The following is a 13,160-nucleotide window of genomic DNA, read 5'->3' on the forward strand; positions in this document are numbered from 1 at the left end:
ATATAGATTTTTAAAGGACATTAAATACTCTACAAAAAAAAGGTCTTTTAACGTTTTTACATAAAATCTGTGAAACGTCTAATAGTTCGGTGGCACAAATACGCATCGAATTTAACACTACTCTTTTTAGTTGTTTTTATAACTTATTTGTTATCACAATAGCAGTGTCGAGTATTATCATACCTGACATTCCAAGCATTTAATAAAGAATGACTATTGAATTGAAATAATTTTTCGAATTAGATAATGTTTGTTAAATATCTTGTTAAAGACAAGAAGTAAAAAAACTGAATTGGCATCCATGTGTAACTTGTCAAACCCTTTAATAATAGTCATTAAAAACACATTGCTGTTAAAAAAAGAATCGATCATGTCATATCTCAGATTTGAGACATCCTATATATTTTTTTTACATTAAAATAAATTAAAATATTAATCGGCGTATCCAAGCATATTTGCAAAAAAAAGAACAACTTTAATTTAGTGGATTTATTCTAAGTTAGAGACTCACACTGTTTTGATCTTTAAATTTTTATATTATATTCCAAATTATTACTAGACCTCTAATTTGTAATTTTTAAATACAATTTTTATTTTTTTTTAGGCTTCTAGAGAAATCATAAGTTTATTAAATCTTTATATGATAGCGTTTTTTATTAGGTACCAGATAAAACAGTCGCAAATAATCAACTAATTTATTTACACGGTTACCCGGTTTACAACTTCTATGTTTATATTGACAATAAAGGATTTTTGAGTTTTCGAGTTTTTATAATAATAATAATATGCCTTTATTAAAAAAAAGCAATATTAATTTTACAATATTACTTAATACTGCATTGCCAAAGAAGGCGAAGATTAGCTTAGAGCTACTCTTTAACTCTTAACCTTCTAGAAAACTAGACTATACTTTGGATTGATTTAAAAACCACAGTCTATAATATTTCCTATACACATTTAACAAAGCACTAAATATTGGTTTATAAGTATTAAAGAACTTAACGGCATTATAGTAAGTATAATAAGTATATTATTATAATTATAAGGATCGCACGAATAGAGCCGTGGAATGGTGCGGCATAGTGAAGATATTGTATCTAATATTTCGAGTGTGAACCTGGTTTCTTGGTATTAACTTTTTAAAAAGATATTCAGGACTTTGACTAACATATAATCGATAAAGAAAAGTAAAAGTAGAAAATGTAAATAGGTAAGGTAGCGTTAACTACCTCAACTGAAATATAAAGTCTGATACATGATCAAACTTTCCGAGGTTAAAAATAAATCTACAGCAAGTATTCTGCACGCGTTGCAGGCAATAACGATTTATTTGATTTAAGCAAGGATAATAAATAAACTGTAAGGCAGTAATTCAAAATAGATAAAACAAGAGCCACTACGAGTTTTAAAATTTTAAATGTGTTTATTGGCATGCGTAAATAATACCTCTGCAAAAGAGTATTAACATGTTCCTTAAACACTTAAGAATTATCCATTTCCAGTCCCAGAACCTTCATAGTAGCAGAGAACAAAATAGTTTCATTATCGAATTGAATGTGAACAGTTTCCATTATATTTTTATGTGATCTTCGGTTTGAAAACAAAACCATTTTTGTTTTATTAGGATTATTGACAAGGTTATGCTCTTTTGAAAATTGATTTATTAGGTTAAAATCAGCGTTAATAGTATCAGCCACATTATCAAAATTACCAGAGTCAAAATAATGTATGTATTGAGTGTCATCAGCATACTGATGTATTTCAGAATCTTCAACAAGACCTGGTAAATCTGAGGTATATATAGGGTGTCTCACGACGAATAGACGCGATCGATATCTCGGAAATACATTTTTCAAAAATTTAGAAAATTTGGCAACATGGCACAGTCTTACCGGTAAAGCTATTGGATTCCGGTAAGTCATATCTCAACATTGTAATTTATGCCTATGCATTGTTGTTTTTATACTAGGGTGGCTTTCTTTTTTCTTTTAGATCTGACGATGCCTTAGGGCGAAACACGTGTAATCGTTTTTTAAAAAATAAACATAATTTGAGACCATTGCCTTTGTGTCCCACTAATCCCCGAATTTTTATTATTAAGAGTTCTCTTTGAGAAAAATGGACTACTTTTTTGAAAAATAGAGGGTTTCCATTTAAAAAAATTGACTTTTAATGATTTTTTCATTTTAATTTTTAATGCAAGTTTTTGGCCCCCCCTGTATCTTTTTTTAGCCGAATATTAAAATAGTCTTTTAAAGTGGTCCTTCCTTTAAAATAAAACCAAAATTAACCAATAAATAAAGGCTACTAAAAGGGAGTAATTGATAATTATGTTATGGCTTATAAACATAATTTTTCACATGAAATTAAAAAATGTCAAAAACGGTTACACTTAGGTATAGGACATTATACACAAAATATACCTAGAATTGCACGTGGAAACCAAAAAAGTAAAAATATACAGGGTGTTCCATTTAAAATAACGAAGTTCAAACTTACTTTGAAACGTCACAACTGTCAAAATAATTTAGTTGTATGGCCCCCAACGACTGTGCTATGTTGCCAAATTTTCAAAATTTTTGAAAAATTAATTTCCGAGATATCGATCGCGTCTATTCGTCGTGAGACACCCTGTATAAGGAATAAAAAGGGGCTTAGGATCGACCCTTGTGGGAAATAATATTTTTCGATCGCGATATATCGATATCACGCCAATATTTCGATCCACTACACTCATCTATTAGCTGACTTCCAGCGGTGACGCGGTTCCTTCTATACTTGGCTGCCCATGACTCCGGAAGATTCGCTAATCTTCCACGCGTGTCTAGAGCCGTCATGCGGTGCGTCACTTATTCTTGGCGTTTCCAATATCGTTACTTCCCCCTCCCTAAGCTCATTTTATTTCGAAATTATTATAAAGATAGTGATTATAGATATGGGCACAAGATTCTCCTCTTAGAACTGGATCTCTTATAAAAATAATCATTTTGTAACGATTTTTTTCCATAGAGCGACTTTGGGGGGTATAACAACACACCAGAACTTGACACACAACACACCAGCACTGACTTGTGATTTCTCCTAAGACACTGATATAAATGTCCTAAGACACCTCCGAAATCCAACATTTAGATACAACAATTTGTCAATTATTTTTCTTCGCAAGAGTTCATCTTGCAAAATAAGGGAATTTTATTGTGCCCAATATGACTTGACATTAAGAGAATAAGTGGTAGTTTTCTTCCTAAATTGGCTTCTTCCCTTCCTTTATCTTAACCTGGACATAGGGATCTTCTTTCATTGTGTCCAGTATCATTGACGATGGTGGCTCTTCATAATCTAATTGCTGAAGTCAGATCGACAATCTCCTCTTCGCATCGACCTTTCTTAGTTTGACGGAAGTTGAGGTGTTTTTTTACACTTATCACGTTTCCAACCCTCCAACTTCCGGTGGTCGACACCACGTTTTCCAGTCGCCTCCCTAATCATTTGTTTGACCGATTCCTTAAATTCGTCCTCTTCTGGAATCACCTGTCGGACACGAGTCTGGCCCTTTGGTTGATTTGAATTAAAGGGTCCGTTTTAGTGCATTTACTAGCTTAGGTCGATATGCAGTAGTAAGTGCTAAATCATTTCTCCATCGCGGAGTCCATTCAGGAATGCTTGGACTAACAAACGTTCAATGATTCTGTCTGGGAAATATGGATATGCCAGTCAAACCAAATATTGACTTGCAAGGACTTGATTTTTGGCACTGATTTTTCAGCTACGTATAATAGACATGCTCCAGGTGTGACTAGCCATAACGCATTTCCAAATGCTTTACTAGGTAATCCTATACGTCTTGTTCCTCTTAAGACCAACGTAAGGGCAGTCGTCTTCCCCCTGGATGATCGACCGTTTGCTTTTGTAATTGCGTCAAACTTATTCCATGATGTATTATCATCAAATTAAGGTTGGTTGGAGGCGCATCAACCCAACAAATTTTGTATTAAAACAAAATTCGCTTTTGAAGTCCAGGGCTAAAGGTCTACAGGGCAGCTCATCGATAGTGTTGACTTTGTGTGTAATGTTGTAATTTTGTTTTGAACTTCCTGGATTCTGTCCTCCACTAGTAATAGAATTTTCCAGCTATTCTTTTTTCAAACCTTTTTCTTAGTCCGATTTATTTAGCTTCACTATTCTTTATTTTTACCAATGTCCAGTTGACTGACGTCTATTTTACACTTTATCCCTGACACCGATGTAGCTTGTATGTTAAAACCATCAAAAATTGTCAAATAATTTATTTACACACTAACACAACTAAACACGATCGCTTACGACTACAAGAAATTTTTATTTCCTTTTTATTTAGTTACTACTATTTATGTTCGATTTAAATAGCGCGCTAATATTCCGAACTTCACTACCCCTAGCGGCAACGTGGCTCCTTGTATACTCAGCTAACCATAATTCCGGAAGATTCGCGGACCTTCCGCGCGTCTCTAGAGACGGCGTGCTGTGTGTTACTTGTGTCATGACGAAGAATCCGCTGGTATTCTAGGCCTTTTTTTAATATCGTTACATTATTAAACTTTCAGACATGTTATATACTTAATTATTTACTATTTTTATGTATTTTAAACTATTTTTATGTTTTTTAGGTAGGAATTGAAAGCAATTTCTTGTTTTCTTTTAGAGATTTGATGGAAACTTTTTTATTCTTTTTTAGGAACAATCTTATAACCAATTTTTTATGAATTTGGGGTAACTTTCTATCTCTATTAGGGAATTAACGTAATTTTTGTTATTGCAATGTTTTGGAAGCTTTTGGTTCAGTTTTTTAGGAAAATGCTATCATTTTTCTAAGTCCTCTAGAAATTTTAAATTTGAATCCAGGCATCGAACATGAATATATTTGTTCACTAAAATCTATTGGGGTGAATTTTTCACGAAGTTTTTCTTGATTTTTAAGGGTGTTACTTATAAATATATTTTTTTCCTTACTATATATTATAATGCTTTACTACTGCTTGGCAATGTCGCAAACTACCGGTATTTATTTTAATTTGATCAAATTTTGTAAAATATCGTTATTATCATTTGCTTTGACTTAAACAAAAGTAAATAACCACGGTATTTGCATGATAATATTATAATATGACGTTGCAATACGCCTACAATTTATTTTTGAAGTTTTAACTACTTTGCACTATCATAAGACTACAAGAAATAAGATTTCTTCTTGTAAAACAATACAACTTTTCACGTAATAAAAATTTGTATTCTTGTCTGTTATATGCATATATAACATTAATAGAAACAATTAAAAGAAAATTATGAATAAATTATTATTACGTCAGTCAATTATGTTCGTTTATTTAAGGCAAAAGAAAGTTTATTTAAAAGTCCCTATAAATTGTGCTTTGAATAAAAATTAGAGCATTAGTCATTATTATAACCACGACTAGAAAAAATTAATTGTAATATTGTTATCGTAAGAATAATGCATATTGGCTAAAAGGCCTTGAAACGCATTCATAATAAAAAAATATTCTGTTTTCTTATGAGAAAATTGTTGTAACAGGCCAAGAAATAGGTACTATTTTATGCTTAAAAGTAGCCGTTTACGAATTTCTGCTTATTGGTCCCCTCAGAGCATTCATGATTGCATTCCTTATTAAGAAACACATTGGATGTAAAAATCCTAATCAAAGAGTATCTATTGTATGTAAATCTCTTAATTGTTGCGAATATGCCATAACTACATTACAGTTTTATCAGGTAACCGGATACAACATTTCCCTTATTAAACGCACCTTTAATTGAAGAATTTATTGTCTATTACAACAATATAGACTATACTAATGACCTTCCATTTTAGGTATAAACCTAAGAATTGAAAGGCATCTAGATTACTCCACCCATAGACTATTTTTTATTGTTTATTTCTCCATAATACAAGCAACTTTTATTAGGATACTTTTCACTTAAAATTGGCCATCAAATTACAAACAATACAATTTTTGACCTTCAAGGTTCCAGTCTGTTACATTATACTTAATAAAAATTGTAATATATATGTTTGATTTAATCATGTCCGGAAGCACATGGATATGCATGTTATATTAATACCATCATAATTAGTTAGGGATAAACCGAATTTATTTTTTTAAAAATTCTTTAACCTTGGTTAGGTATTTTTATTCTATATTTTTTATATTTTTCCAGTGTTAACAAATAATAATGTCCACATAGCAGTATCGTGGATAAAATTAAAGCAGTGTGGTTTTACGTAATTTTTTTTTAACTCAACTCCTAACATGGAGAACTGACCAAATGATTTAGATTTACCTTAGTCACGAACTTCTCTATTTTTTGACTTTTTTCGGTTTTTTTTAAATAAATCCTTAAACGGTGCATTTTTGTTAAAATTTACTCTTTTATAAATTAGAGTATATAAAATTCTGAGTTAAATGAGAACCATTTTCTTCAAATTTTGCCAACTCATTAGAAAAATATGACAGGACGACAATATTTTCTATTTAAAAAATGAATGCGTGTTTTTACTCTTTTTCACAGTATAAAATGTAATAGGTATATGAAATAATATAATATTGGGGAATCCTATATTATCATATCGTCTAGCAGATCGTATTTGTGAATTCTGATTTAAAAGTAAAACATAAACAATAGACTGAATATACAAAATGCTTTAATGAAAGTTTTGATAATAAAAAATACATATAGTTTAAAAAAATATACAGTGCTCTTAATTGTCCCCTCTCACTTATCTTTTGAATGCGTTTATACAGAAATTTTAAATTTGGCACTTATCATTAGCAACCTAAATACTACTTTTTAGTCCCTAGCTCATTTTGCAAATCTTCAAAATGGCGTCCCGCCACCATTTTGCAGTTTTAAGTCTAGTATTGGATATCATTACCTGTCTGTTCCAGAGAATGAAAAAAATACTTTTTCATGTTTTCCAGACTCTTGGAGTCAATATCACAGCGCTTAGCGACTTCTAAATGATAATTTTCTAGCATACTCTTTTGGCAAACGTCCCGTATAACTTTGATTCATTAAATTAAATTTCTCAAAGGATCTATCTACCCAGAAAAAAACTAAAAAATTTCATTAAAAAAAATATTTTTGATTTTTCTATATTGATATCTAAATTTTGGTTATTTAGTACAATTATTTTTTATGATTTTTTATTTGAATTTTTACCATTTCAGCGATAGTCTATAAAATAGTATATAAAATCTTCTATTAATGTATGAATATACGGTAGCTATATTATTGGGATAATGGCCAAAAAATGACATAATTATTCCAGGATCATTAAGAGTGGCAATAATTCGAAAAAATAGATTTGAAAAATTTTTAATAAAATAACTTATATTAATGTAGATACATATAATATTATTAGTCCTTTTAATCTACTCTATAAATAAATTCATGAGAGTTTATGTTCTTTTTAAGGGAGAGTTTGGGAATGGTGCGCAGTTAAGCAAAAATTTTATTTGTGGCGAGCCTATAACATATAAATTAGTTTTAAAAATGGTATGAGATGTATTACTTATTAATGTATATATATATGTAAAATGTTATTTATAAAAAATCTACTACGCAAGTATAAAATTAAACAAAAATAAGAAAACCATCTGTGCATAATTACCCGCCCCGACGGGCAATGATGCGCTTTAAAGGGTTAAGTAATCGTGCGTAGGAAATATCTGTTTTAACATTTAAAGTAGTTAATTTTTTAGTAGTAATATTTAAACATGAGTATAAAGCCTTAATTTAAACAGTAGTCGCAGATGTAATTTTCTGGAGTATCAGCAGACATGCAGGCTGCGTGGTTCCAAGAAGCACACATAACACAGCGGTACCACAGTTCTCGATTTTTGCCAACTTCTCCACAAATACAACATATCTCGTTGGGTTTTGAGGGAGTTTTTGGAGAAGGCGGCATGAAGTTAAATTCATCAATATCGTCTAACTCATCATCGTCGCATATCTCAGACAATTCATTTTCCAATGAATCATCGGATGTCTCTCTCTTTCTTTTTTGTTTTCCTTTAAGTGTTTTTGTATCTTGTGTTTCTTCTTCAAAACATTTTCTTATAGTTTTCTTTTGGAGTGATTTTCCTTTTCCCTTTTTCTTTAAGTTTTCTTCTCTTACTCTCTTCTTTTCGTCAGCAATTTCTAGTTCTTCCCTAACTGGAGTGCTTGTAAGGATTTTTGAACATTGCTTTTTTTAGCATTTTTTTTAACTCCTTTAATAACTAATTTTGTTGGTATAGGAGCCATAGAAAGTAAAGGGTTCTCTTTCGATGTACCTGGCTGAGGATTATTATAGTCAATTAAAGATGTTTGTCTAGCCTCTGGCAAAGAATCCTTTTCTCCTGGTTCAGAACTATTTGGCAATGAAACATTAGCTTCTGGTCTGGATAAGGGTGGGTGATTTTCATCGCTGCTAACAACAGTGCAATTTGTGTTTTGCCTAGAAGGGGTAAAATCATCCTCACTAAATCTGTCTGGATTTAGTGGATAAATTCCTGAAGTGCGGAACCCTGAGACAGCTTTCTCCATGGTGGCGACTTTCATGAATGCTCTGTTTAATAATTCAGATACGTCATATTCTGTTATTTTTTGATGTCCAGAAGTAGATAAATGAAGATCGTATTCTCTATAGAGAGCATTTTTAAGTGGACTAAAAAAAGTTAGATCCAATGGCTGAAGATGATCTGAGGTGTGGGGAGGAAGAGAAACCATATTAATATTATTTCCTTTACAAAAATTATAAGCCGAAATCGAAATATGGCTTGAATGGTTGTCTAAAACCAATAGGACAGGATCAGATGCAGTAGGCTTTGCATGTTTTGCAAAATGAGACAACCACTCAACAAATGGCTCAGAGTTAATCCAACCGTTCTTTGAACATTTGTACAAGGCACCTAAGGGTCCATTTTTTTGCAGAGTTGCATTCTTACTCGGGGATATATGAGCATGGGGGGGATGTAATTCCCTGCAGCGCTTAAACAAAAAACTCCAGTTACTGTCCTTCCCCTTTCAGCAGATATAGCAGAGCCCACTTTTTTTACTCCTCTGGCACCATAAACTTTCGGACATTTAGCTTGAACCGTTGTAATGCCTGTTTCGTCCATGTTAAATATTCTGCTTGGTTGAAATTTAAACTTTTGCATAAGAATCTTAAGATTATAATAAAATAGTTTTACAGATTCTTTATTAAAAGATGAAATCCGATTTAAACTCGTGCCCTCAGGCTGTCGCAGTTTTATCTCGGGAAATATTTTTAGAAATCCATAAAGCCATGCTTTGCCAGCTAGTCCCTTTTCTCGATTAATGTTGTGAATAATATTATATTGTTCTGCATAACTAAATGCAAGCCTTCTTAGATCATCAGGTGTCAACCCAAAAAACAATTTTGAAAGCAGCAGAACATAATCTTTTAATTCACACTCTATTTCTTTAGAGAATACAGTTTTACGGCCCAATCGAGGTAGTTTAAGATCATCTTCCAACAACTTTTTTCTAAGGGTAGATTCTGGTATTTTAAAGGATCTTCCTACTTCTCTAATTTTTCTTCCGTCGGTCCTTATAGCATCTAGGGCTTTTTACAGGGTTTCCGTCGTATAAGAAAGGATATCAGTCTTTCGTGTGTAATTTCTAGGCATCTGAAAACATTAAATAGTACTATTACTTCTTAGCATTTAATTACGTAAAGGGGAATGGTGCACTTCTGCGCACAAATACCCCTTTGTTATTGTCTTTTATAAAAACATGATGTGGCCAAAAACGTATAAACAATGTATGATTTAAAGGTGCCTAAATATTCACAATACTCCAGATTTTACAAATATAAGTAATGTAAAACGATTGGACAAAAATTATGGACTTACCGTTTTATTTTCTGACCCCGAAAACTTATAAAAAACAAAGAAAAATTCAATCGGTTAACCTCTCGGCGATGTAAACACACTAATGGCGCCAACGGTCGCACATTTTAGGCACGTTGCAGAGAGCAGCACTGGTTTAGCGTTTCGGATAGCCCGCGAAATACAAAATATCATGGTGCGCACGATTACCCACCGCGCACCATTACCCAACTCTCCCTTATATGTTTTTTGTGTACATTTTTATGATCAAAACATATTTTTTCATTCTCCCTATAATACATGCAACTTTTATTAGGATACTTTTCACTTAAAATTGGCTATCAAATTACGCAACTTACAATACAATTTTTAACGTTCAAGCGTTGATTGAAGAGGCGAGAAGATACGCATATTTACGGGCAAAAACGTGACCCAAAAAGCGCGCGGCGGGTAGATGGCGCCACGCTCAAACGCGCGCGGAAATCTTTTTGCCGTTTGTGTCTCATTATTGTTTAGCGGAGCTCGCCAGCATCATCTAAGGGAGTTTTTGCATGTTTGGCGTATTATTTTGTATTATTATTGTTTTGAATTATGTCAAATTCAAGCAAAATTAACGAGTGTGCTTATCGGGGATGTACTAATACTAGGAAGAGAAAAAACAATTCTCTTAGTTTTTTGAAAATTCTTTTAATTTTTTTAAATGGGAAACTGAAAAATACCAGCAAACGAGAGAAAAATAAACTTCTAAGAAGCCGCATAGCAAAATACGTATCGTATCTAATCAATGATTGAAAATTAAATCTTGCCTCTTCAGTCAATGTTTAAACAAATAAAATAAAAAATATTGATAAAGATTGTTTAAATAATCTTTATATGTAAATACTTTTACTACCATTTATTTATGGTTATTTTGTTATGTAAAATTTTCTGCTAAAAATATATACGAGCCCCGTCTTATTTCAGTTGACCCGCTTAGTAAAAAATAAATTTATTATTCTTTTATCGAATCTTTATTCCACAATATTACAATACCAAAAAGTATCTCATATAAACATTATGTGTTATCTCTAAAATTAGATTTTGGTTGATTGATAAATTTTTGAATCATATTTTAAATAGTAGAAATAAATTTCTTGTTTCTATTTTTTATTTTATTTTAACTCTTTAGGCATATACAAGGGTTCTATTCATTAGGTTCGAAATCCACTAGCAAGAAATTTGGGATAGTTTTAATCAGGGGTAGTATCAGAACTTAATAAACCCCATGCCTCAAAGAATTGCGACTGTTTTAAAAAATAAATATATGTTCAATATAAATGAGTTTACTTTCCCATTTTGTTGTGTTTATAGAGTAAGTAAAGCTTATTATTTGTTTAAAACTATATAACACTATAAAATTTGTCTTTTTTTTTGGGGGTTTAAACAGAAATTATTAAGAATTTTCAATTGGGCCAACTGAAGTGGGACGGGGCTCGTATAATATGAACAATGTAATTACATGGCGATTATTCATAATGCCCAATGCCCGGGCAATTTAAGAAATATGATGCTATTTATCAAACCAGAATATTAACCCAAAAATAATCCAATTTTACCATTTTCTTTGGTTGGATATATAGGGTTGGATTGTTTTTGGGTTATATATGCTGCTTATGTATTTTTGAAATCAATTATTTTCTTGGATATTGGTAATTGTTAAAACATAAAATTTATCTTGCTTTAACATATAATTTTAATAACGTTTCGGTCTTCATATTCTTGACATTTATCAAATCTACAATAGACATTTTTAGATTTAAAAAAAAATACATTTAAAAGTTTTCAGCTAAAAACTTACCCTATAAAACATAAAAGTCAATCTAAAGGTGAGTAACATATACAGGGTGTTCCGTTGATCATGTTACAAACTTCTATGGCAGATAGAAAACGTGAAAAGAAAAACAAAAGTTCATATAAGCATGGGTCCGGAAAAGCTTCCTCAGGGAGCTAGAGCTCTTTGAAAATAACCTTTAAAAACTAGTTTTTTTTATAGCTCTGGAATTACTTTAGCTACCGCAACCAATTTTGGGAGGTAAATTATTGTTAGTACGTTTATTCTTTTGAACCTACTAAATAAAAAAAATATTTACCAGGGGCTTCAGAATCAGGAGAGTATTTGGTAAATTTAGGCCCATTTTTTTTAAGACTTTAATTTCTGCCCCAACATGGTTTGGACATTAGATTATGATGTTCCTATACTTTTTACATAAAAAAAGGTGCTCTTAGTAAAAGTCGGTAAATATCACCGTTTTTGTGGAAATTGACTAAAACCAAACTAAGATGCTGTATCTTGAATTAATTATTTTAATAATAATAATAATGCTAATTCATTGCCACTGTCAGTATTTTTTAAATTTGTCACTGTCAGTATGTTTTACGTGATATTAATTCCCTTTTTATTACGGTTAAGTAATGGATTACACTTTTGCTGAATACGCCGATATGCTTTTAATTTATGGGGAAGTTCGATGTAATGGTAGAGCTGCTTCTGGACTATATGAAGAGTGGTTTCCCGAAAGGCGAATCCCAGCTCACACACTTTTTGAAAGGGTCAATCAACGGCTCAGGGAGACTGGCTCTGTTAAAATAAAACGCCAAGATAATGGCGCGCAAAGGAACATCCGAATCCCGGATTTTGAGGAAGAAGTGCTTCAGCGATTTGAAGATAACCCATCAGTAAATACTCGAGCAGTTGCTGATGCGATGCATGTAAATCATGTTAGGGTATGGAACGTTGTTAATGAATAGCTTCTTCGGCCCTACCACCTGCAAAAGGTGGAATCATTAGGACCCAATGATTTTAGGCCCCGCGTGAATTTTTGCCAGTGGTTTCTTGACCGGTGTACAAAAGAACCTCAATTTCCAAAATATGTCCTTTTTACTGACGAGGCTTTATTTACAAAAGAAGGCATTTTTAATTCTAAGAATAATCATGTGTGAAGTGAGGAAAACCCTTGGTGGATGATGAATACCCATGGTATTCATTTTAGCAGCTATCAACATAAGTTTTCGGTCAATATGTGGGCCGGCTTTGTTGGAGAACGCTTAATTGGTCCAATTATGTTGCCTCCTCGTTTAACGGGAAATATTTATTTAATTTTTTTAAGAAATGTACTGCCAGAACTATTAGATGATCTGCCCCTAAATATACGACAGAACTTATGGCTACAACACGATGGAGCGCCAGCTCATTTTCCACTTTATTGTCCACTTTTTTGTCCGCGAGTTTTA

General features: G+C 32.1%; 1 protein-coding gene across 1 annotated transcript in view; it reads left to right on the forward strand.

Annotated features, from left to right (window-relative positions):
- The window catches only part of LOC126737226 (torso-like protein), a 55,323-nt gene that overhangs the window by 33,959 nt on the left and 8,204 nt on the right, over positions 1-13,160 (forward strand). The window lies entirely within an intron of this gene.

The sequence above is a fragment of the Anthonomus grandis genome, chromosome 6 (genome assembly GCF_022605725.1).
Source record: "Anthonomus grandis grandis chromosome 6, icAntGran1.3, whole genome shotgun sequence".
NCBI lineage: Eukaryota > Metazoa > Arthropoda > Insecta > Coleoptera > Curculionidae > Anthonomus > Anthonomus grandis.